The 26,368-nt window shown below is 40.0% G+C and overlaps 1 protein-coding gene across 3 annotated transcripts in view; it reads right to left on the bottom strand.

Annotated features, from left to right (window-relative positions):
* The window catches only part of nckap5l (NCK-associated protein 5-like), an 807,388-nt gene that overhangs the window by 737,718 nt on the left and 43,302 nt on the right, over positions 1–26,368 (bottom strand). For 2 of the 3 annotated variants that reach the window (XM_060827140.1, XM_060827143.1), the window contains exon 1: positions 11,454–11,556. The exons of the other annotated variant lie outside the window; for it this stretch is intronic. The gene's annotated coding sequence lies outside the window, so the exon portion shown is untranslated. Of the gene's footprint in view, positions 1–11,453; positions 11,557–26,368 lie in introns of those variants that run through there. 3 annotated transcript variants of the gene reach the window in all.

The following is a 26,368-nucleotide window of genomic DNA, read 5'->3' as shown; positions in this document are numbered from 1 at the left end:
ACAATACTTTCCTCAAGCCAAATGTCCAGATGCTGCAGAGGAGCATCAGCATTTTGATGTCCATGTAAACTCAGCACAAAGAATTAGTTTTAAAAACATGTCATACAAAGAACTTAACAACAGGACAAATTGAATTCTGGCCTTCATCCCAAGAATGTTGGAAATCAAATGTGAAAAATTGTGGTTTTGGATTTAGAGCTCTGCCCTTAAATCTTGTTGTGTTTTTGCCACTGAGCTTCAGGAATTTTGTTTAGCCTTGGAAAAGGTAGACAAAAGATTCACCAGAATTAAACTAGAAATTAATGAATTAAATTATGTGTGCAGTTTCTTTCTGAAATTGTTCTGTATTCCCTTGAATTTAGAAGATTGAGTGTGATCTAACTGAGAGCTTCAAATTTATAAAGAGAAGTAATACAGGATAGATTTAGACAAACTATCCTAGGATGTCAAATCATAATTTTAAAGTGATGTGGATGCTAGGTTACTTTAAAGCATTTTCAAGGCAGTTTTTTTTGCCAGAAAAAGAGAAGAAACATGGTTAAACGAGTTCATTCATACATTTGATGGAACCTACTCAAAAAGTTAAATGGACTGCTTGTGTTCCTAAATTCCTCCTGTATAGAGGATTTTGGATAAAATATTTTAAAGGTGCATTTAATAAGATCTAAGAGTAGGTGAAAATTAGTAAGTTGTGCTGAAAACACCCCACATAATGTGATAATATGCCTCGGAGTAGGTGAGAATGGATAATTGTACTAAAAGCAACATATATCATTTTAGAGTCTGGAGTGGGGTGGGTAAAATTGCAGAAGGATGGGATCAGGTTGAAAAGTTATTGAACTTGGTGTTAAGTTCTAGAGACTGCAGGCTCTCTAAGTGGAAAATATGGCATTGCTGTTCACCCTTGCAGATCCACAGGTTTCGGTGCTGGATGACTGTTGTTTGTCATTTATATATTTGGATGAGAACTTAGGAGATATGGTTAATAAATTTGTAGATGACACCAAAATTGGTGGTATAGCCAAGAGTGAAGGGTTTTTTTTAAGATTACAAAAGGATCTTGATCAATTGGGCCAATGAGCTGAGGAGTGGCAGATGGAATTTAATCTGGATAAACGCAGTATATTGGATTTTGGTGAGGTGAACAGGGACAGGGCTTTTACTACCATACAATTAATAGTAGGGCTCTGGGTACTGTTGTTAAACAAAGAGACTGAGAAATTCGGGAACATTGTTCTTTGAAAGTTGCATCACAGGTAGACAAGATGGTTCAGAAGACGGTTAGCATCGTTACCTTCATTGTTCAGGTCATTGAATACAGGAGTAAATTACTGCTGATGCTGGAATCTGTACTGAAAACATCAATGGAGAGAGAGCAAGCTAATATTTTGAACCTGGATAATTTTTCATCAGACACTTCATCCTGTAGGAGTTGGGATGTCATGTTGAGGTTGATGAGTCCACTTTTGGAGTAATGTGTACAGTTCTGGTCACCCTGCTATAGGAAGAATATTATTAAATTGGAGAGGGTTCAGAAAAGATTTACTAGGATGTTGTCAGAACTGGAGGGTTTGAATTATAAGGAGAGGTTGGATAGATTGGGATTTTTTTCACGAGAGAATAGGAGGTTGAGTGATGACTTTATGGAGGTTTAGTGGGCGGCACGGTGGCACAGTGCTTAGCACCGCTGCCTCACAGCGCCAGAGACCTGGGTTCAATTCCCACCTCAGGCAACTGACTGTGGGGAGTTTGCAGTTCTCCCTGTTCTCTGCGTGGGTTTCCTCCCACAGTCCAAAGATGTACGGGCCAGGTGAATTGGCCATGCTAAATTTTCCGTAGTGTTAGGTAAGGGGTAAATGTAGGGGTATGGGTGGGTTGCACTTTGGCGAGTCGGTGTGGACTTGTTGGGCCAAAGGGCCTGTTTCCACACTGTAAGTAATCTAAACAAAAAAAGCATGAGAGGCATAGATAAGGTGACTCGAATGGGTCTTTTCCCTAGAGTAGGAGAGTGCAAAAGTAGGGGTTATATTTTTGTGGTGAGAGGAGAAAGATCTAAAAGGGACATAAAGATGCAAACTTTTTGCATAGACAGTGGTTCATATGTGGAATGAACTGTCAGAGTGGTAGATGCAGGTACATTTACAACATTTAAAAGACATTTGGACAGGTACATGAACAGGAAAAGTTTAGAGGGACATGGGCCAAACACAGGCAAGTGGCACTAGTTTTGAAGGGGTTTTACCTTCTGCCTGGAGAATTGATCAGAGCCTCATGTCATTTCTATTGGGGAAGGCTTCTCATATTAAGTGTCATTAATGGCCCAGAATCCAGGACAGAAGTTCCATCCTCAGAGTTGCCAGTCAGTCAGAGACTGATATGTCCTCACTGCCAACACCACTTGGGAGACGTGGTTGCTGCTAGCAATCCAGAGGTCCAGGATCAGCAGGATGGTGGTTAGGACTGGGTAGCTGGCTGTTGTTTGGGAATGGAGCGGTCAGAAGCAAGAGCAGTGATATGGTTTTCAGTTGGCCTACCCTTTGTGATAACAGGTCTCTCAATTAGGCACTGAGTATCTTTCAGCAAGGGTTCTCAACATAAGCCATGACAAATCCTAAGAGAGCTTGTTTTTTGGGCTTCCTGTGTGGGAACTTTACCTGCCACTGGTTGAATAGCAGGGGCTACAGGATGAGACCTTAAAGTTGGCATTAATTGCTTGCCTTGGGGAATGGTAATAAATCCTGCACATCATTTCTTCGCCAATATTACAATTGGTCAAAAATTGAACATACGATCAGCAGCATTCAGTGTACGACTGTCGACTTGATACCAACACACATCCAGTCAGACAATTTATGTCGACCAACTCCACATTGTTTGCAGAACATATTAGTTTGTAATGTGTACAGGATTCATAAAATTAGTCAATAGACCATCAATACATAAAGTATGCTAAGGAGAATTGTGGTAGATATGTCAGTCTTTGGTTTGTGAAAATTACAATTAAAGTTACATTTAAGGGAATTTCAAGGGAGAGCACATGAATAAAATAAATAAAACCATAGGAAAATGGAATTAAACGAACCAGTTCCCAACAGAATTAAAATGATGTTGGCACTATAGTAATCCAATAGGGTTTTTTTTTCTATTTTCTCATTTTAAATTGCTTCAACACTGAAAATTGGAAGCTGGGTAGATTACAGTACTTAATATAGTGAAAATAGAATCCTTTCATTACTTTCACAAAGTCTCATCCTTTAACACAATTAAACTATAACATTGATGTTTCATTTCAGTTGTCTTGGGTTCCAATTTGAGTTAAATTCCTTTCCAATGCATTTCACTATTACAAAAGCAATGAAGTGAATTTCTAAGGATAGAATGTGGGAAAATGTAAGGAAATTCACCCCAAACAAAATAGAAGACTAAGTAAAAACTGAAAGAACTGTGGATGCTGTAAATCAGAAATGGAAACAAAAATTTCTGGAAAAGCCCAGCAGGTCTGGCAGTACCTATGAAGAGAAATCAGAGTTAATGTTTTGGGTCCAGTGACCTTTCCTCAGAAATAAAAACTAATCAAATGTTTTGGGGTAAAATGGGTAATAACCTATCTCATAAATGGGCTTGTTCAACAAATCTGAATAGTCTGATATTTACTCTCTAAATGTGAACATATGAATATATGTTATGTTTACTTTAGTGATCGAAAGGGATAGGTGTATACCACTGGACAAGAGTTACAGCTGGGGGAAAGGCAATTAAGATGCAATTAGGCAAGATTTAGGAAGCATAGGATGGGGAAGGAAATTGCAGGGATGGGCACATTAGAAATGCAGAGCTTATTCAAGGAAAAGCTACTGTGTGTCCTAGATAAGTGTGTACCTGTCAGGCAGGGAGGAAGCTGTCGAGCGCTGGAGTCGTGGTTTACGAAGGAAGTAGAATCTCTGGGCAAGAGGAAGAAGGAGGCTTATCTTAGGATGAGATGTGAAGGCTCAGTTAGGGCACTTGAGGGTTACAAGGTAGCCAGGAAAGACCTAAAGAGAGAGCTCAGAAGAGCCAGGAGGAGACATAAGAAGTTGTTGGGGGATAGGATCAAGATAAACTCTAAGGTTTTCTATAGGTATTTAAGGAATAAAAGAATGCTGAGAGTAAGATTAGGGCCAATCAAGGATAGTAGTGGGAAGTTGTGTGTGGAGTCAGAGGAGATAGGGGAAGCACTAAATGAATATTTTTCGACAGTATTCACTCTAGAAATGTTGTCGAGAAGAATACTGAGATGCAGACTACTAGCCTCGGTGTAACTGAGGTTCTCAAGGAAGAGGTATTAGAAATCCTGCAGAGTGTGAAAATAGATAAGTCCCCGGGCCGGAAGGGATTTATCCTAGGATCCTCTGGGAAGCCAGGGAAGAGATTGCTGAGCCTTTGGCATAGATCGTTAAATTGTCACTGTCTACAGGAATAGTGTCAGAAGACTGGAGGATCGCAAATGTGGTTCCCCTGTTCAAGAAGGGGTGTAGAGACAACCCTGGTAATTATAGATCAGTGAGCCTTACTTCAGTTGTTTGTAAAGTGTTGGAAAAGGTTATAAGAGATAGAATTTATAATCATTTACAAAAAAAAAATTTGATGAGGGACAGTCAGCACGGTTTTGTGAAGGGTAGGTTGAGCCTCACAAACCTTTTTGAGTTCCTTGAGAAGGTGACCAAACAGATAGATGAGAGTAAACCGGTTGATGTGGTGTATATGAATTTCAGCAAGGCATTCAATAAGGTTCCCCACAGTAGGCTATTGTACAAACTGTGGAAGAATGGGATTGTGGGAGATATGGCAGTTTGGATCAGTAATTGGCTTGCTGAAAGAAGACAGAGGGTGGTGGTTGATGGGAAATGTTCATCCTGGAGTCCAGTTACTTGTAGTGTACCGCAAGGGTTGGTGTTGGGTCCACTGCTGTTTGTCATTTTTATAAACGACCTGGATGAGGGTGTAGAAGGGTGGGTTAGTAAATTTGCAGACAACACTAAGGTCGGTGGAGTTGTGGATAGTGACGAAGAATGTTGTCGGTTACAGAGAGACATAGATAAGCTGCAGAGCTGTGCTGAGAGATGGCAAATGGAGTTTAATGCGGACAAGTGTGAGGTGATTCACTTTGGTCGGAGTAACCGGAATGCAAAGTACTGGGCTAATGGTAAGATTCTTGGTAGTGTCGATGAGCAGAGAGATCTCGGTGTCCAGGTACACAGATCCTTGAAAGTTGCCACCCAGGATGACAGGGTTGAAGAAGGCATACAGTATTTTAGCTTTCATTAATAGAGGGATCGAGTTCCAGAACCATGAGGTCGTGCTACAGCTATACAAAACTCTGGTGCGGCCAGAGTATTGGAGTATTGTATACAGTTCTGGTCACCGCATTATAAGAAGGATGTGGAAGCTTTGGAAAGGGTGCAGAGGAGATTTACTAGGATGTTGCCTGGTATGGAGGGAAGGTCTTCCAAGGAAAGGCTGAGGGACTTGAGGCTGTTTTTGTTGGAGAGTGGAAGGTTGAGAGGTGACTTAATAGAGACATATAAGATAGTCAGAGAGTTAGATAGGGTGGACAGGGAGAGTCTTTTTCCAAGTATGGTGACGGCGAACATGAGGGGGCATAGCTTTAAATTGAGGGGTGATAGATATAGGACAGATGTCAGAGGTAGTTTCTTACTCAGACAGTAGTAAGGGTATGGAAAGCTTTGCCTGTAACAGTGGTAGATTCGCCAACTTTAAGTACATTTAAGTCGCCATTGGACAAGCATATGGACGTACATGGAATAGTGTAGGTTAGATGGGCTTCAGATTTGTATGACAGGTTGGCGCAACATTGAGGGCCGAAGAGCCTGTATTGCACTGTAATGTTCTATGTTCTATGAATTAGAAACAGGGCCATTCAGACTCTCAAACCAGATATACCATTCAGTATAGATAATGGGCTGGCTGGAATTGAGCCTCAACTCCATGTCTCCATGGAGTTGATAACATTTGACTTCCTTGTTAGTCAAGAATTCTTCTAACTCTACTGTAAAAGTATTGAATGGCTCCCACTTTTCTCTGGGGAAAAGAATTCCAAAGATTCACAATGCTCTGAGAGAGGGAAAATAAAGCGCTTACAGCTTGAGCATTCTCATTGTAGAGAAGTAATATTACTAAATGGTATACTATTTTCACTGTAAGCCTCAAAATAATTTGTTCCAATCTCCAGTTGCTATTGACAGATTAAGTTTTCAAATGTAAACAAAAGATTTAGGTTTAAGCCAGCTGTCTATTCCAAAAATATTGTTTCGGCATTGCCTTCTGCAATGCAGCATGCAGCAAAGATTCAAAAATGAATATAGAAGTTAATGAAAAGCAATGAAAACAGATTTGATTGGCAATGCTATTCAGTTATTGTATTTTCACTAATGTTCAAGCATTAGCAGGTTAGGTGAATTGGCCATGCTAAATTGCCTATCGTGTCCAGGGATGTAGAGGCGAGGTGGATTAGCTATGGGAAATGCAAGGTAACAGGGATAGGATAGGGTGTGGATCTGGGTGAGATGCTCTTCAATGTGTCGGTGTGGACCTGATGGGCTGAATGGCCTACTTCCATACTGTAGGGATTCTAAGATTCTATGAATTTCTGCAGGCCTTCTCCCACTTGTCTACTACAACTTCCTCAAAACTTTACAGAAATCCCTGAAAAATGCTTAATTTAATATCCTTTTAGTTTCACTCAAATTTCCTCTAATCTATAACATTGTTGCAAGACACTGTTTGCTCTTTCCAAAATGTTCCATATTTGTGGTTGTAAGATCACTTAGTGCTGCAGTTTGGGTCTGTTGCAAAGGTTGGGCACAAACCTCTAGCTATGAAGGAACTCTTTCTGAGTGATTATTTTCACACATCTCATCATGCAATGTTGCTACAGCTGAGCAATGCCAACACTGAGCTGCAGTGAGGACACCAAGTTATCCAAACAGCCAATCACATTAAAGGTTTTTTGACAGGCTCCAAACAGAAAACTACAAACTTCAAAGAGACACGATTGATTATACATTGAGAGAACAAGAACATTTGGACAGTATCCAGGGCCCCTTTAATTCCATGATAAAGGTATTAGCATGTACTTTGCACTCCTTTCATGGAAAAAGAAAGATAATGGAGACTGCCAATCTCTGCTGCATTGCCACGGCAACATCCTGCCAATCAGACAATGCCTGCCTAATCTGAAAAGGAAGATTGACAGTTAACTATTCTCATTGCATCTCCATGTCAGTGATGTCTCAACCAATCAGCACCGTCTTTGCATGTTGCATACATTGGTGTCCCCTTTCTCAAATCTGCTTCTTGAGTCCGTGTTGTGAAGAAAGCAACGTGAAATGCTTCAGCTTCTTGCCTCCTTTAAGATGTGTTCAGTTATGTTCATTGAATGTTATTAATCACACCATTGTTAAAAACTCTGAAACACCAGACTGAACAAGGTGTAAATTCTTATGGGTTTATGTTGGAGTTGGAAAGTTGGCATTCTCACTGATTTTAATTATATATGGCTACAAAAAAACAACCATGGCTCTGCCCTGTATCAAAGCTCAGAAGGACAGAGTGCAAATTCAGGACTGCCATGTTAATTCATGCAAGACTAGTATCCTGAATTGCTGTCAGCTTCAAAGGGATAATGACAATGAACCAAAACAGATTGTTATTAATCCCTCCACACACCTTTTGTAAATTCTAGCCTATTTACTCAAGACATTTAATGAGTAACCTGCAAGTTGTATTCATTCCAGAATTCTTGGCACTGGCACATTTTTAGCATGCTGTGAACATGAATTAAAATTTTGACTTGGTCAAATACCCCATTCTTAAAGGCAAGCACATCTCCTTTAACAGTGAGAGAAATGACAAGGGAATTTTAAAAATTCTGTCAGGTAATGATGTCTAATTATACTGATGTGACTTTGAAATGCTAAAGTGAAGATGCATAATATCAGTCTCCATAAACATCTGGTTGGAAAAAAATAAATGACAAAACACTAGGTCAACTGGCAGATTTTCCAAAATAGAATTGAAACAGTTTTCAGGAATTAAAATTACTGTTTAGATATTTTATCTTAAAATTTCACTTGTTTAAATCCCCAGACTTCACTGAACAACATTCCCCAGCTGAGGGGTCAAGGCCTGTACCAATATCACTGTATGACTAACCACCTCGAGGCATTTGGGAAGATTAATTCCTGTCATCTCTCCATGTGAGACAATGGTTCATTTCTGCTTTCTAGCCTGCCAACCTACCAGCTGAACTGAGAAAATGACTGGTCGGGGAATTATAGAGACAAGCTTACAGCTTGCTACGTGTTATTGCACCAATCTGCTGCACAAACAGCTGCTCTGTCAGCAATTTGTAATTATTTTACAATTCATCAACATCCAACATCACCTTAACCCCTTCTTCACTCTCAAAATCATGATTGAAATGCCCAGGACAGCATAAAATATCTTACTCATGTTTTAAAATTGATTAAGTGCACAGATTGGAGTGGTGCTGGAAAAGCACAGAAGGTCAGGCAACATCCGAGGAGCAGGAAAATCAATGTTTCAGGCAAAAGCCATTCCTGGTGAAGGGCTTTTGCCTGAAATGTCAATTTTCCTGCTCCTCAGATGCTGCCTAATATGCTGTGTTTTTCCAGCACCACTCTAATCTTGACTCTAACCTCCAGCATCTGCAGTACCCACTTCTGCCTAACCTTTTCTACTGACCACTGAATAAAATTGATTTCTAGTATCAATGCATGTAACATATTCTGCATAGAAATTCAGGTTTTCATTGAATGTTCTGCTGATTTTGCATCTAAGCTGATGAATTGATTAACTGAAACAAAACCTCATCCCAATAATTTGTCATTTATATAAGTGATTTAGATGAGAATATAGAAGACATGGTTATTAATTTACACATGACACTAAGATTGGTGGTGCAGTGGATAATGAAGAAGGTTATCTAAGATTACAAAGAGATCATGATTAATTAGGTCAATGGGCTGAGAAATGGCAGATGGAGTTTAATTTGGATAAATACAGGGTTTTGCATTTTGGTAATATAAATAAGGGCAGGATTTATTCATTCAAAGTAAGGCCTTAGGTAGCACTGTCGAACAGAGACCTAGGAGTTCGTGTAAATAATTCTTTGAAGTTTGCATCACATGTAGACAGGGTGGTTAAGAAGGCATTTAGCACACTTGCTATCTTTGCTCAGACCTTTGAGAATATAAGTTAGGACAATATGTTGTGGTTGTAATTGACATCGGTGAGGCCTCTTCAGGAGTACTGCTTGCTGTGTTATAGGAAGGATATTATTAAGCTGGAGAGGGTTCAGAAGAGATTTACCCAGTTGTTGCTGGGAATAGAGGGTTTGGGTTATAAGGAGAGTTTGGATGGGCTGGGACTTCTTTCAGTGGAGCGGAGGAGGTTGAAGGATGAACTTATAGAGGTCTATAAAACCATGGCGGGTATAGATAAGGTAAGTAGCTGGTGTCTTTTCACTATGGGCAGATCTTTAAATCAAGAGGAGAAAGGTTTTAAAAAGATTTAAGGGGCAATATTTTTACACTGACTCGAGATATATATTTTGGTGTACCATTTAGAGTTATAGAGTCATACAGCATGGAAACAGACCCTTTGATCCAACCAGTCTATGTTAACCATAATCCCAAACTAAACTAGTCCCAGCTGCCTACGCTGGGCCCATATCTCTCCAAACATTTCTTATTCATGCTATTATCCGAATGTATTTTAAATATCGTAACTGTACTTGCATCCATCACTTCATCTGTAAGTTCATTACACACTATCCACATGTTTTTTAAACGTTATAAATGTACCTGCATTTACAACTCTCTCTGGCAATTCATTCCATATGCAAAGCACCCTTTTAAATCTTTCTCCTCTCATCTTAAAATTATGCCCTCTTGTCACCCCTCAACCTCCTACATTCCAGTGATAAAAGTCCCAGTTTACCAGGTTCTCGCTGTAACGCAAACCCTCCAGTCCCAGAAACATCCTTATAAATCTTTTCTGCACTCTCTCCAATTTAATAGCATTCTTCTTCTCTGTTCCACTAAGGAACACTTTTTTTGTTTAATCTATTTTTCTAATCAATTTGTTCAGGAGTATTATTACATATCTCTGGAGCACTTGAGACTTTAATTTGGGCCTCCCAGGCCTGGAGTAGGGGCACTATCACTGTGCCATAAGAGGGTCCTTACTGAGCAACATGCATGATGGACTGCTGATTTACAATCACTTTTTTCAACTGTTGCTGAAGATCAGTTTCGCCTGTTAGGTTTTTTTTAAGAGAGCTTGATAAGGCAAAGGATTTTGAATAAAATAAGTTTGTCTTTTCTAGACTTTTGAAATGTGATCTTGAAAATGGGGAGCATGAATTCTACTTTAATCACAGAATTCTTTGCCAGAACAAGTTCCTTAAACATCACGTGGCCTTCTAAAGTCATTTTGTTCATCACTTGTAATCCAGGGTTCAATTAATAAGACATTTACACAGATTGCCAATGCACATTTGCTCACACATCATCTGAGTTCTCTGTGTATGTTAATACTCCAACACAGCACAATTTAATTTGTGCTCAAAACAATGGCCCTTTATCTTTACTAATTTCCACATCAATTACTATTGCCTGGCTTCCTTGTACAGCCTGTTCGTTAATTTACATTTTGAAATATGCTGTGGAAAGTGATTTAATTCTTAACAATTGCAAAACTCTATAAAGTACAAATATGCACTTCCTTATCTAACACAGAGTTGGTAATTAAAACTTGTGGCTATAATATTTCACAACTGCAATTTGCTGATCAAAATAACTGTGGAAAGTCAAGCAGGATTTATTTGATGCAAGAAGGAAAAGAGCGAGCATTAATATAATCTGATGTACAATAGCATGGGCTACCTTTTGCCCTGCAGCATCTTGGAGCACTTAGACGCAATTTGGACATGTGAGCAATATTAGAGTATGATGAAGAGAAGAGACATCTTGAGTAACTTTTCAGTTGTATAAATATATGAAAAGTCTGTTCAAATTTGTTGATTTACTGGCCAGAGCATAATCCATAATCAAAAAAACTTGGATCAAGAATATGAATCATTATATTGGTTATATGGAATCTGTTCTTTATTTCATATCATTTTTTTTTAACTAAGTTGCTAAAATCACACAAATCAGTAATTGTTAATTACCATGCCCGAAGGTGAAATTGCATTCAGCAATTTTGAATGTCATATTTGAATTTATCTTTTACACTGCAAATTTAATTGGGCTGATAACTACTAATTAGTGTCACTATAACAGCTACCAATTCATCACAACAGCACTGAAGAACAACAAATAAATATGATAGCACAGGATTTAAAAAAACATAAAATTGCACACACTTACCTAAATCTACTGATGAATGAGAAGCTTAGTTTAGTAAAGGGAAACTGATTTCTGTAAGTTTTATGTGAATTGTCATGCCAGCACTGAAAAAGGCACAGTACTCGAGTTCTTCTCGCAGACCTTTAATAATTTGCTTTCTAAATGGGGTATAACAAATGCCACAGTGTTCTGTCAATATTTGTATGCACCACCACATCAGGCAAGCTGCCAAATTTCCAGGATTTAGAAAGGCAAGTATGGAAAGTTGACACCCCCAACAAATACATTCGTCCTTTGTTTCTGTGATATAGCATTACACTCAGGCCTCTCAAAATTAAATAGGAATGCACTATGTTTGTATTAACATGAAGACACAGACAACGTTATGTGAAGAGCCCAGTATTTTCCTGCTCTAACTGAAAATTCTTTTTCTAATCCTCTAATTTAATCTCTTGCACAATCTGATAACCCATAGATAACACTAACTATGTTTAAGTGTGGACTCTAATTGGACAGGAATGTACTTTTTCATTTGCAGTAATTTATATTTGAAGCACGCCTGTGGCAGCTAAAGCTAGCCCCTGAAGCATCTTGATTAACTCAGTGAGCTAAAGGATGTTTTGTGAATATTGCAGAACTGTCCTGGCCTTTATGATGTTGCAGTGAAGCAACAATATATTTGCAACATTACATGAGCATCCTAAAAAGAACATAACTAATTTTAAGGAACATGTTATTTGAAATTCAAAGTGCTCTAAAACTTAACTAGACATGGCAGTTCATGGATTAAGGGCTCTAATGGTAATATCCTCCCTAAATCCCTCTTCCTACATAAAATTGCCTGCCCATTTTCTTAGCACCCTCTCAACATTGCTGTCGAATATAGACTGTCTGTGTTCCAATGTCAATCAGAATCATAGGATGGCTACAATGCTGAAAGAGGCCATTTGGCCCATCAAGTCCATACTGACTCTCTGAAGAGCATTCCATCCAGACTCAGCCTCCTCCCTATCCCTGTCAGCCTATATTTACCATTAGCTGGTCCACCTAGCCTGCACCACCCTGGACACTACAATTTAGCATGGCCAATTCATCTTACCTGCACATCTTTCGACTCTGGGAGGAACCAGAAGAAACCCACACAGATGTAGGGAGAATATGCAAATAGCACATAAACAGTTGCCCGAGGTTGGAATCAAACCTGGATCGCTGGTGCTGTAAGGCAGCAGTGCTAACCGTTGAGATACTCCAGCAGAGTGTTTTGGCCTGAGGCAGCAATGCATATGTTGTCTCCTGTAACATAAGAAGCTGGGTGCCAGCATTCTGATGTTAAAGAATCCAACAATACTTACTATAATTACAAAATACAACGTACAAATATTACATTCCTCAGACACATAGATGTCGAGACTTTAAGCTATTATGTTACAACAGAGGAGCATGCTTTCAGTCGATTATCACACAAAAGATCTGAGGTAAAAAAGAGTGTGAGATCTTTCTACTCTCAGGTTGTATGCTGTGATACAGTGAAGATATCACAAGAATATCTCTTGATGGAAAACTAACATGCTGACAATGAGACATAACATAACATCCCCTTTTTCCCAAGATGAAAACTTATTCCAAACAGATATATATGGTTATTAATAGGCCTGTAATGGCAATTTGGTAATGTAAGAAATAGGCAACATAGAGTTCACAAGGCTTACATTTCAAATTCAATGCTTTGCTTTTAGGTTTGGTAACATGTTCTGACCTTGTGACTATAAACCTGTTAGGAGAGGTACATGTTGTTCTCTGACACACTTGTTTGATGACTTAGTGGTCTTGCTGTTAATTGCGGTCACTCATTATCACCACACAATCATCGTCAATGTGTTTTTTCTTGTATTTCTTCATGCATATGCCGAAAGTGTCTGAGCTGGTATCTCTTCCTTGGCAATGTAACACTATAAACAGTAATAATAACTAGCCTGCTTTAATATTTGTAAAATCTTTGTTTGGATCCAAGTCTTTGTAATTGTATTTCTAATTCACACACCAGGGTGAAGTTTTGGTGATTTTTCTACCTGCCAGACCATTATGCGCCTCTGTTGTTGTCCTCTGCCTTAAAGAAGAATGTCTTGTCTCAGAACTGTCATAGAGCTGATTGCAGGGAAAGGTTGTTCACATTTGCTTTCAAGCATAAGTTGTTGCTTATCCCAAAGTCTGTCTTAGATGATGGTCACCGGAAGATCCGAGGTCAAATGTCCCTGACTGCTGAAGTGTTCCCCGGCTGGGAGGGAACATGCTTATCTGGCCATTGTTGTGCGGTGTCCTTCAGGACTACACGATATGGAACAACGCACAGTGGTCAAGCAGAGGCTGATAGCCAAGCTTGGTACCCATGAGGATGGCCTCAACCAGGACCTTGGGTTCATGTCACACTATAGGTGACCCCACTACACTATATATGCTCTCACACAAGCATACATATAAACACACTCTTACAAATTCACACCCTCACACAGACCTTCTCTCAGACACACACACACACACAAACACACACACACACACACACACACACACACACACACACACACACACACACCCATGCACGCACCCTCTCTCAGGCTTATACTCTGTCACACTCATGCACACACTCTACCAAGCACACACTCTCTCACACGCACTCACATGCACACACTCACATGTGCACACTCACACCCTCTCTCTCTCCCTCACATGTACACACACATGTAAGTCCATGAGGTGAATTTGCATTTGCAGAATTGTATTTGCAGATACATCACACTTTGCTCAAGAAGCACACAATCTGCCAGCAGTCAATACAGGCAGTCAATCCATGTAGCACTTTATAAATTCCTCTTGGGAAATAGAACCAGTCTGACTCAAGATTTGGAAATACCCATGTTAGACTGGGGTGGGCAAATTTAAAAATAAACTAGGCAAAAGTGAGGAAACCAGAGTTTAGATCAGAGTGGTGCTGGAAAAGCACGACAGGTCAGGCGGCATCCGAGGAGCAGGAAAATCAACATTTTGGGCAAAAGCCCTTCATCAGAAATAGTTAAAAATCATGCAACACCAGGTTATAGTCCAACAGGCTTATTTAGAAGCACTAACTTTCGGAGCACTGCTCCTTCATCAGGTGGTTGATAACCAGCTCAAAGTTAAACTCAAAGTTACTTTGTAAATAAGCTGATCTTTAAGAACCTTCCAGATCTTTTCTGCATCTTCTCAATTAACAATGAAATGACTAGATATGTTGTTTATGTGATGCCTCTCCTTACCAATGGCAAGCAACATTACTAAAGTTCTTTTCTCAGAATTATTTATCGCTTGAACTATAAAATAGAATTGCATTCATTGTTTCAAGAGAGGGTTTGTTAAATTCATTTGTGGGATTTGGGCATCGCTGGCTGACCAGTATTTATTGCCAATCCCTTGTTGCCCTTGAGAAGGTGCTGGTGAGCTGCCTTCTTGAACCACTGAAGTCCATGCACTGTAGGTTGATCCAGAATGCCTTGAGGGAGAAAATTCCAGGATTTTGACCCAGCAGCAGTGAATGAACAACAAAATATTTCCAAGTTGGATGGTGAGTGGCTTGGAGGGAAACTTGCAGGTGGTATTGTTCCTATGTAACTTCTGTCCTTGTCCTTCCAGATGAAAGTGGTCGTGGGTTTGGAAGGTGCTGACTAAAGATTTTTGGCACATTTCTGCAGTGTATCTGATGACAAGCTACTTGAGTGTTGGAGCTGCATCCATCCAGGCAAGTGGAGAGTGTTCCATCACACTCCTGACTTAAGCTTTGTTGATGGTGGGCAGGTTTTGACTTATCAGGGGCTGTATTCCTAGCCTCTGACCTGTTCTTCTACCTCCTATGTTTATGTGGCAAGTTCAATAGAGTCTCTGGTCAATTATAACCCAGGATATTGATAATGGGGAATTCAATGATAGTGGGGTATTCAGTAATAGTAACACCATTGAATATCAAGGGGCGATAGTCAGATTGTCTCTTATTGGAGATAATCATTGCTTGGCACTGGTGCAGCATGAATTTGCACTTGTCAGCTCATTCTTGGATATTGTCCATATCTTGTTGCATTTGAACATGGACCACTTTAGTTTCTGAGGAATTGCCAATGATGCAGAACATTGTTTTTACCTGTTCGCCAAGGATTGCACAATGACTGCAGATGTTGTGGTTCTGTTCGCCGAGCTGGGAGTTTTTGTTGCAAACGTTTCGTCCCTTTCTAGGTGACATCCTCAGTGCTTGGGAGCCTCCTGTGAAGCACTTCTGTGCTGATTCCTCCGGCATGTATAGTGGTTTGAATCTGCCGCTTCCGGTTGTCAGTTGCTGTCCGCTGCAGTGGCCGGTATATAGGGTCTAGGTCGATGTGTCTGTTGATAGAATTTGTGGATGAGCGCCATGCCTCTAGGAATTCCCTGGCTGTTCTCTGTTTGGCTTGCCCTATAATAGTGGTGTTGTCCCAATCGAATTCATGTTGTTTGTCATCTGAGTGTATGGCTACTAAAGATAGCTGGTCGTGTCGTTTTGTGGCTAGTTGGCGTTCATGGATGCGGGTTGTTAGCTGTCTTCCTGTTTGTCCTATGTAGTGTTTTGTGCAGTCCTTGCATGGGATTTTGTACACTACATTGGTTTCGCTCATGCTGGGTATCGGGTCCTTTGTCCTGGTGAATTGTTGTCTGAGAGTGGCTGTTGGTTTGTGTGCTGCTATGAGTCCTAGTGGTCGCAGCAGTCTGGCTGTCAGTTCAGAAAAGCTCCTGATGTATGGTAGGAGCATTTCTGAACTGACAGCCAGACTGCTGCGACCACTAGGACTCATAGCAGCACACAAACCAACAGCCACTCTCAGACAACAATTCACCAGGACAAAGGACCCGATACCCAGCATGAGCGAAACCAATGTAGTGTACAAAATCCCATGCAAGGACTGCACAAAACACTACATAGGACAAACAGGAAGACAGCTAACAACCCGCATCCATGAACGCCAACTAGCCATGAAACGACACGACCAGCTATCCTTAGTAGCCATACACTCAGATGACAAACAACATGAATTCGATTGGGACAACACCACTATTATAGGGCAAGCCAAACAGAGAACAGCCAGGGAATTCCTAGAGGCATGGCGCTCATCCACAAATTCTATCAACAGACACATCGACCTAGACCCTATATACCGGCCACTGCAGCTGACAGCAACTGACAACCGGAAGCGGCAGATTCAAACCACTATACATGCCGGAGGAATCAGTACAGAAGCGCCTCACAGGAGGCTCCCAAGCACTGAGGATGTCACCTAGAAAGGGACGAAATGTTTGCAACAAAAACTCCCAGCTCGGCGAACAGAACCACAACAAAGAGCACCCGAGCTACAAATCTTCTCACAAACTTTGAATGAATGCAGATGCTGGAAGCTGAAGATGTGTTGCTGGAAAAGTGCAGCAGTTCAGGCAGCATCCATTCCACTTCCGATGTTATGATTGAAGGAAGGTCGGCAACATTGTGGGCGGCACGATGGCACAGTAGTTAGCACTGCTGTCTCACAGCGCCTGAGACCTGGGTTCAATTCCCGACTCAGGCGACTGACTGTGTGGAGTTTGCACGTTCTCCCGTGTCTGCATGAGTTTCCTCCGGGTGCTCTGGTTTCCTCCCACAGTCCAAAGATGTGCGGGTCAGGTGAATTGGCCATGCTAAATTGCCCATAGTGTTAGGTAAGGGGTAAATGTAGGGGTATGGGTGGGTTGCGCTTCGGCGGGTCGGTGTGGACTTGTTGGGCCGAAGGGCCTGTTTCCACACTGTAAATAATCTAATCTAATCTATATCACTGGATACCCAGTTCATAAATGAGGTTTCTAATATTCGCCATTCTGGTGTAGAAATGTTGGATAGTATCATCTTAACCCAGCTGTCCTTGACTTTGTGTAAATTAAGAGTTTTCCTACCTTAAGAACACAGATTCTGTAACTGCTGTTATGAGAAAGTTACTCTGTTGCTGACTGTAAGGAACAGAGTGTTCTTCAGCTTTGTGTGCACTTAAACTCATGGAATCATTGAGATGTACAGCATAGAAACAAACCCTTCAGTCCAACCTGTCCATGCCGACTAAATTAATCGAGACCCATTTGCCAGCACTTGGCGCCCATAGCCCTCTAAACCCCTCCCATTCATGTACCCGACAACATGTTGTAGTTGTACCTGTCTCCACCACTTCCTCTGGAGCTCATTCCATACACTGTGTTACAGTTCAAAGGGGCACTTCAGCCTCTTTTTTTTCTAAATTAATTAAAACAATCTTAGAAATTTCTTTGTCTCAAAAGAACATAAATTCTAATCAAAAGAACATTCACTTCTTGTTGGTTAATTTCCTATCCACAAACCTGTGCAGCTGTCTGTACTCACAGAAAGTGAGTTGCTGAAGGATATGAAATGCCCCCTTTGTCTGAATTCTCTGTTGTCCTATTAATCTTCAATTAGTTTCTTCAAATATTTATCAGTTAAATACCGGAATTTTTATATTTCTACTTTGAGGAGATTTTCAAAATTCTTGGGAATTCATAATATTTTTTCAAAGTAACTCCTCAGAACAGCATGCTCTGGAGCTGACAAGAGAACAGGCTATTCTTGACCCAGTTTTGTGCAGTGAGACAGGATTAATTAATCATCTCATAGCAAAGGTCCCCTAAGTTGTATCAACCATAACATGATTAGATTTTACCATTTTACATTCAGTTTGAGGGAGAGTGAAGTGGGTCTGCGACTTTTTTAAAAAAAATAATAAATAAAGGGAATTTTGAGGGCATGAAGGCCAATCTGGTTAAAGTGAACTGGTAAATAATGTTAAAGGATGGGTCATGGGAGAAGCAGTGGCAGACATTTAAGAGTACATTTCAGAATATACAGAATAGATTCATTCCATTGAGAAAGAAAGTAATCCAGGAGAGTGATCCACCATCTACAGTTAATTAAAATGTTAAAGATACATCAAACTAAAAGGAAAAGTATACCATTATACCAAGAAACTTAGCAAGTCAGAGGTTTGGGCAGAATATAAAATCAACAAAGAATGACCAAACAATTGATAAAGTTGGAAAAGTTAGAGATCAAAAGAAAGCCAGCTATAAACATAAAAGATTTTATAAATATAAACTGACCTGGAGTTTTTAGCTTCCTATCTCATTTTTGAATAAAAGAATTGCATTCACTGTTTTCCAATCTAATAGGATTTTCCCAAAAGCTATGAAATATTGGAAAATTAAAACCAATGCATGAATAATTTCACTACTTATAAGACCCTTCTAGAGTCTGTCAGAACACAAAGATTTATAAGATCAACAATTTACTCACAATCATTGTACTGACAATTGTGATTTTCCTTAGTTCATTGCTTCTTTTTCCTGATTGTTAACTATTTTCGTGATGCTACTTGTGTCCCCCCAGTGGGTAGACTGATACAAAATATCTGTTTGATTCATTTATCGCCAACTATTTATTTAGCATGATTTCTCCAAACTCACTTTCCATAGGACCAGTGCTCACTTTGATAACTCTTTTCTTTTCAAAGCATTTCTACGAAACATTACTATCTGTTTTGAGATTTCTGGTGAGGATTTTCCATACCTGTCTTGTTAAACCTTCAGTCACTCTACTTTTTTCTTATGTTCTGTCCAATTTCCGGATTTTAGTCACACCTTTGCTCAGTTATATACTTTTCTTTTTATGTGATGCCGTATTTAACTTTTCTAATTAATCACAGCTGGTAAGTCTAGGCCTTGTAATTTTTGTTACACATTGAAATGTATCCATTCTGCATATTCCAAAATATTCCTTCAAAATGTCTAACTCCGCATTTCTATTCATCTATCCTTTAATCTAGTTGGCCAATTTACTTTAGCCAACTCAGCTTTCAAGCCTTCATAAACACTACACTAACATTTGAAACACTAGTCTCAGGTCCAATCTTCTCTCCCTTAAACTCTATGTAAAATTCAACTATATTATTGTTGCTGCTACCCAGGGATGCCTTCATGATGAGATCATTAATTAGTCCAATTTTGTTGCATAATATCAGATCTGTATAATCCGCACTTTCAATGACTCGAAAACATGCTGTTCTAAGGAACTATTCTATGAACTCTTCATCTAGGTTACACTTGTGACTCTACGTTTTCTGGCTTTTATGTAGATTTAAATCACCCATGATCACCATCATACCTTTCTAACAAGCTCCTATTATTTCTTCTTTTATGCCCCTTCCTTAATGTGTGATTAGTGTGAGTGGGCTATACATCACTCACACAAGTGATTTTTTGCCTTTATCACTCCCTATCTCCACCCAACCTGTATCCACATTTTGGTTTTCTGAACATCGGATATCCCTCTCAATCATATTAACAACACCATTAAGTAACAGAAGCACCTCTCCACCTCTTCCTCGCTTGCTGTTCTTCCTCAACATCTACATAAACCTTAAATCTTTAACATCGAGAAAGCAATTGGTCTGTTTTAAATATACTCCTTGCACTGTAAGATAGAAAATTTTAATGATTCATCAGCCTCAGTTGTGAAGTTCCTCTTAAATGGCTGACCTCTTAATGTGAGAAAACATGCCTGATTCTAGATATTCCAGCAAGGAGAGACGTCCTTTCTACGCCAATTCTGTCAAACGCTATAAGAATTTATATTCTTCATTGAAATTGCTTCTCATTTTTTCTAAACCTTGGAGAATGTGGGCCCAGTCTCCTCAATCTCTTCTCACAAAACAATTCCTCCTCCCAGGGATCAGTTTGGTAATTTTTTGTTACACTTCCTCTATGGCAAAAAGGAATGTAAGGCATTTCATACCGGCCCTTTTAGGAACTGGAATTAGATAATATCATCAAATATGTTTCATCATTAAATTTTTTTAACTTTAAATGCTAAAATACTAAAGTGAAACAGCTCAAACATGAACAAAGAGTTGGATGCTTTGCTTGAGTCATAATGGTGAAATTATTTGAAAACCACCTTTGATATGAAATATCATCAAACCCTGGAATAATTTGACTTTAACTGTTTAATTAACAAGTTCCAAACTGACACCAGCAATATCAGACTATCCAGTCCAAATCAAAGTAAGTAGCAACTGTTCCCATGAACAGGAGTGTGCCCTTAGGGAAGAGGAAATAGGTAAGGAAAAAGAAATCTTTACATTGTTGATCCATTGAAATTTCTGAATAAGCCCTATTACTTCTGTCCTAATGGCAGATTTTATTTCAGTATACATTTACAACAGCCACGGAACAAATACTTCGAGTCAGTTTAACACAAGATTCCATTAACAGACAAAAGCATTGACAGTGTACAGCGCGTCACTATAGTGGCATTGTAGGTTTCATTCAGGTAATGACATTTTGATAGAAGATCTGTATTTAAGCACAGACTAGACTTTGTAAAATATTGTATCAGATTCCTGAAGTGAGAGACATTTGTCAATATTATATTTCACACATACACCTTCAATCAAGCAGGTTTTATGCACTGTGCCAGAAAAAAAACAGAGTATGGCTATATGAACTAGTGTCAATAATGATTGCTGCTTGGTAAAGCATGGGAGAGGGTTAAAGAGAAAAGTTACTTCTGGACTACTTCAACATGGTACATCTAAAATCACATGACATTTTCAATTACACCTGTACAACTTTGACTGATGCAGTTGTTAAAACCTAATGTTAAAGAGCAGTATTTTCACACTTGGTTGAAACTATGTGGTCTATGTAGAGAACAGCATCAGCTCAGGTTTGATGAACCAAATAATCAGTCTCCACGTTTTAACATTCTTTGAATTGAAGTCAAACAGTTGATTAAGTTTGATGCTTAAATGCAATAATAGTTTAGAATTGACTCTTTTGTGAAGCATGATGGGAAATGTTTAATAATGTATGGAAGATGGGATATGTTTCCATTCCTCTGAGAACCTAGCTAAGAACATAAATTGTAACATTTATCCATTTCTACACAGACCACAGAGATAAAAATCACTAAACACTTATCAGATTATAGAGTTGCTCTCTCATTCGAGAGAGACAACTGGTGATGATTGAAACTGAGGGTCATCATGCCGCAGGCAAAGGGAGACTTGAGAAGGAGAATCCTTATGGCAACTTCAGCCATTGCCAGAATGGAAATCAGACTGTAGGCATCGCTGTGCATTGCAAACAAGCCAACTGAGCTAACTGACCTCCACAAACTAATCACAGAAATAAGGGAAAACTGAAGGCTCAGTTGTCTTAGAAGTCAGCAGAAACCAGAAACCTTTGCTGAGATTTAGATAATAAGATACACTGCATTACATCAACAATTATAAACAGTGCTTAAACGCTTGCATTTTGGAATAAGTTAACCTGGCTAACTAGCCTCGTCTCGTCCTCAGCATTTGCAAGAGCAAATGTTTGCTTGCTGAACCTAAGACTTGAAGTTGCTGTTTCTAAAACACTGTGATAGAATTTATAATTATTGTAAATCCATGGGTAACTTAGTGCTTTTTAAATATATTTTAAATGGTACATAATAATATATTGCATTATCAACTTAGACATGAGTACAGAAATAACTCAAGACCTGTCAAAATCTTATAGTTCAAATTTTGAATGCATTGCTATTTGGTTTTCTGAAGATTTACATGTACAGTACAAACAGATGGTGAAACTTAATTAGGTCAGGAAAGATCTAGTTAATGTAGTTTATCATAAACAAATTAATAACTGAATGTAGATAATCAACAGACAGACAGGAATGATTAAACAAGAGTCCAAAGCATGTATTCTGAATGTATGCATAGAAGGAAAAGCCAGTAAATAAAGCAAGAATAGTTGGAAATGAACATATTGGTCATACTGGAGCACATTTCTGAGGTAGACAAAACAAGTCAAACATATGCATTCACAAATTTTTCTTCTACAGTTAGCTAATAGTCTAAGTATTCAAGAACAAACTACTGTTGGAAATCTGAAATTAAAACAGGAAGAAAAGGAAATATTCAGCATATCGGGCAGCATCTATGGAGAGAAAGAGAGTTAGCAGGCAGAATTTTACACCTCCGAAGGACAGGTGGGCAAGAGAGAAGCTGAAACTGGTGCTCCGAAAATGTTACCAGTATGATGGAGTTATTAGGTCAGGGCATCTCTTCTTTGCAGACTGCAATCCCAGTACCGGCTACTGATACATAGATTCCAGCCCATAGAGACTGTGTACTTTAGGATAGCTACATAACGTTATAACAGGTGACACTCTAGTATAAAGGTCCAAGCTCGCAATGACTCCATGCTCATGCAGTGAAGTCAATGTATTTTGTTAAGAATTGTACATATGATGTAACAGTATAATTGGTCAACAAGCACAGAATCATTCCCCCCCCCCTCCCCACCCCCACCCCCATGATGTGTACGTTTCAAATAACAGCGTAAGTCCTGCTAATAAGCTTCGAGACATCTGTATCAACATTTCTGATGTATGTTACTTCAGCTAACATGTAGGGAAATACTCAGGCCACATCACACTGGCAGTGGTGTTTGACAAAAGGAATCACGTCAATCAATCTCAATGGTGTCGCCATTACTAAAGAACTCAATAGCATTTGATTGGCTGATAGATGTTGTAGTGGAACCAAAAGAGAAAATGCTGGAAAATCTCAGCAGGTCTGGCAGCATCTGTAAGGAGAGAAAAGAGCTGACGTTTCAAGTCTAACTGACCCTTTGTCAAAGCTTTGACAATGGTCAGTTAGACTCGAAATGTCAGCTCTTTTCTCTCCTTACAGATGCTGCCAGATCTGCTGCGATTTTCCAGCATTTTCTCTTTTGATTTCAGATTCCAGCATCCACAGTAATTTGTTTTTATCCAGATGTTGTAGTGGGTTTTTCTTGCAAATGGGCCTGTGATCGAAACATGAGATAATTGTGGGCAGACATCTATGAAATAGCTGCGGAGGAATGTGATCAGGTAAAAGGCCTGCATTTCAGCCTGGGGGCCTGAGGCCACAAGCACTGTGGGTAATATTTTAGTCCATGAACTTACATCAGTGAGGAGGGATGCCATGGAGAGATTTTAAAATGATTGCATTTGAATATGGAGCATTTCCCTTTATAAATTTTATTTATTTTTCAGAGACTTGTCAGTTTTGATCCCTTACTGTATTTCTCTAAAGTCACAGCAATGACAGATCCTGTCAATGTCATGAAGAGATGATGATCAAAAGACCTAAAATTCATTCTAGGATTTCTCCCATTTAAATCCTTCTGGATATGATATTTTCATAATTTTTAAAAATTCACCAATGGAATGTGGGTATTGGCTGGGTCAGCATTCATTGCACCTCACTAATTGCCCTTGAGAAGGCAGTAGTAAGCTGCCTTCTTAAACCAATGTAGCCCATGTGCTGTAGGTAGATCCACAATGCCCTTAGGAAGGGAATTCCAGGATTTTAAGCAGCGAAGGAACAGCAATACATTTCCAAATAATGATGGTCCACGCTCCTCCCACCAACCCACCCTTCACACCTGGCATCTACCCTTGCTGCCGCATGAAATGTAAAACCTGCATCCAAACCTCCCCCCTCACCTCCGTTCAAGGCCCTAAAGGATCATTTCAAATCCAGCAAAGATTTTCCTGCACATCCACCCGTCTCATCTACTGTCTCCATTGCTATCGATATGGTCTTCTGTACACCAGGGAGACAGGACGTTAACTCGTGGAGCGGTTCAGAGAACATCTCTGGTTGGCACACAGCAAACAACCCCACTGCCCAGTGGCCGATCAATTCACCTCCCCCTCCCACTCCCCCAAGGACATGCAAGTCCTGGTCTGCCTCCACCACTGAATCCAAGCCACCTGACAACTGGAGGAAGAATGCGTCATCTTCCTCCTTGAGACCCTTCAACCACACTGTTTCAATGTCGACTTCACCAGTTTCCTCATCTTCCCTCCCCTACTCATTCCAGATCCAACCCTCCAACTCAGCACCGCCCTCTTGAACTGTCCTACCTGTCCATCTTCCTTCACAGCTATCCACTCCACTGTCCCCCACTGACCTAGCACAATTACTCCCATCTGTATCCACCAATCACCTTCCCACCTACCTTCCCCTTCCCGTCCCACCCATACAAACATGGATGAAAGAGCTGAATTCCAGGAATGAGGTGAGAGTGACTGTCATCACACCACTATTTATCTCTCAGCCCCCTTCCACATTCCTGATGAAGGGCTTATGCCCAAAACATTGGCTGTCCTGCTCCTCAGATGCTGCCTGACCTGCTAATTTGTCAAGCACCATACTTTTCAACCCCAAATAAGGATGGGTAATAGCTTGGAGAGCAGCTCGCAGGTGGCGGTGTTACCATGCAATTGCTCTCATTGTCTTTATCGATGTTAGCGCTGCCAAGGAAACCTGTTGTGTTTCTGCAGTGCACCTTGTGCATGGTACATACTTCTGCTACTAGACATTAATGGTGGAGAGAGTGAATGTTTGTGGATGTGTGCAATTCAAACAGGCTGCATTGTCCTGAATGGTGTTGAGCTTTGTGAGTCTTGATGGAGCTGCAGTCATCCAGGAAACTGGGCAGTATTCCATCACATTACTGATTTGTGCCGAGTAGGTGGTTGACGGGCTTTGGGGAGACAGGAGATGCCTTACTTGGTGCAGGATTCCTCATCTCTGCCTTGCTCTTGTAGCCAGTTCATTTTCTGGTCAATGGTAAAATACACAATGTTGAAGGTGGCATTCTCAGGGATGGTTATGCCAGATTGAATGTCAAAGGGATGATGGTGAAATTCTGTTTTGTGAAAAATAGTGATTGTTTGGTATTTGTATCAGATGAATGTTACTTGTCATTTGTCAGCTCAAGCCTGGATATTGTCACAGTCTTGCAGCGTTTAGACACAAACTGCTTCTGTATCTGAAGAGTCACAAATGGTGCTGAACATTCTGCAATCATTGACAAACCTCCCGACTTCTAAATTTATAATGAAGGGACGGTCATTGATAAAGCAGTTGAAGATGGTTGGGGCTAGGATATATCCAGATGAACTCCTGTAGTGATGTCCTGGAACTGAGATGATTGACCTCCAATGATCACCATCTTCCTGCATGTCAAGTATGACTCCAACCAATGGAGGATTTACCCCGCTCTGATTCCCATTGATGTCAGTTTTGTTCGGGCTCCTTAATGTCACAGTCAGTTAAATGTGCCGTGATGACATTCACTCTCGCCTTACTCCTAGAATTCACCTCTTTCATCCATGTTTGAATGAAGACTTTAAGGAGGTCAGGACCTGAATGTCACTCTCAGAACCCAAACTGAATATCAGTGAACAGGTTATTGAAAAAAGTAAACTGATGGTGCAGTAATTGGATGGGATGGATGTTTTTAAATCACAAAGATATATTACATTCTTAAAAAATCTATTAGTGCATACAAAAGGTCCTAAAACAGTTCTGTATAAACATTGCACAGAAAACCAACAACACTTTGGAATTTAACATGCCTCAGAGATTCCCTGCAGTTGCAAAACAAAGGCGTTTTTGACTAATGCAGGAAACTATTTACATTCTTTTTAAGGTAATGAGGGGATCTTCAATCTTGATGGACTCTCCTTGCACTTTGGCAGAAAGATCCTAGATGGTGATTCTTCCCCACTGCACCATGGCAGCAGCTGCCCCGAGATTTAGTGCTCCCCTCCGCACATAGTCCTGGACTTTGGAATATACCAGTCTACAATATTCAGCCAATGTCAACTCAGACCAAAGAGTGTCTTTCACTGAATTAATGGTCCTCCAGGCTCAGTCGAGTTTTGGCTCAGTGTACACCTGGGGAATAGCCCATAGAGTACAGAGCCCTGCGTCATGGAGTTGCTCAGGCCAAACCTCAACAAAAAA

The sequence above is a fragment of the Hemiscyllium ocellatum genome, chromosome 7 (assembly GCF_020745735.1).
Source record: "Hemiscyllium ocellatum isolate sHemOce1 chromosome 7, sHemOce1.pat.X.cur, whole genome shotgun sequence".
NCBI lineage: Eukaryota > Metazoa > Chordata > Chondrichthyes > Orectolobiformes > Hemiscylliidae > Hemiscyllium > Hemiscyllium ocellatum.
This window is presented reverse-complemented; position numbering and strand designations above follow the sequence as displayed.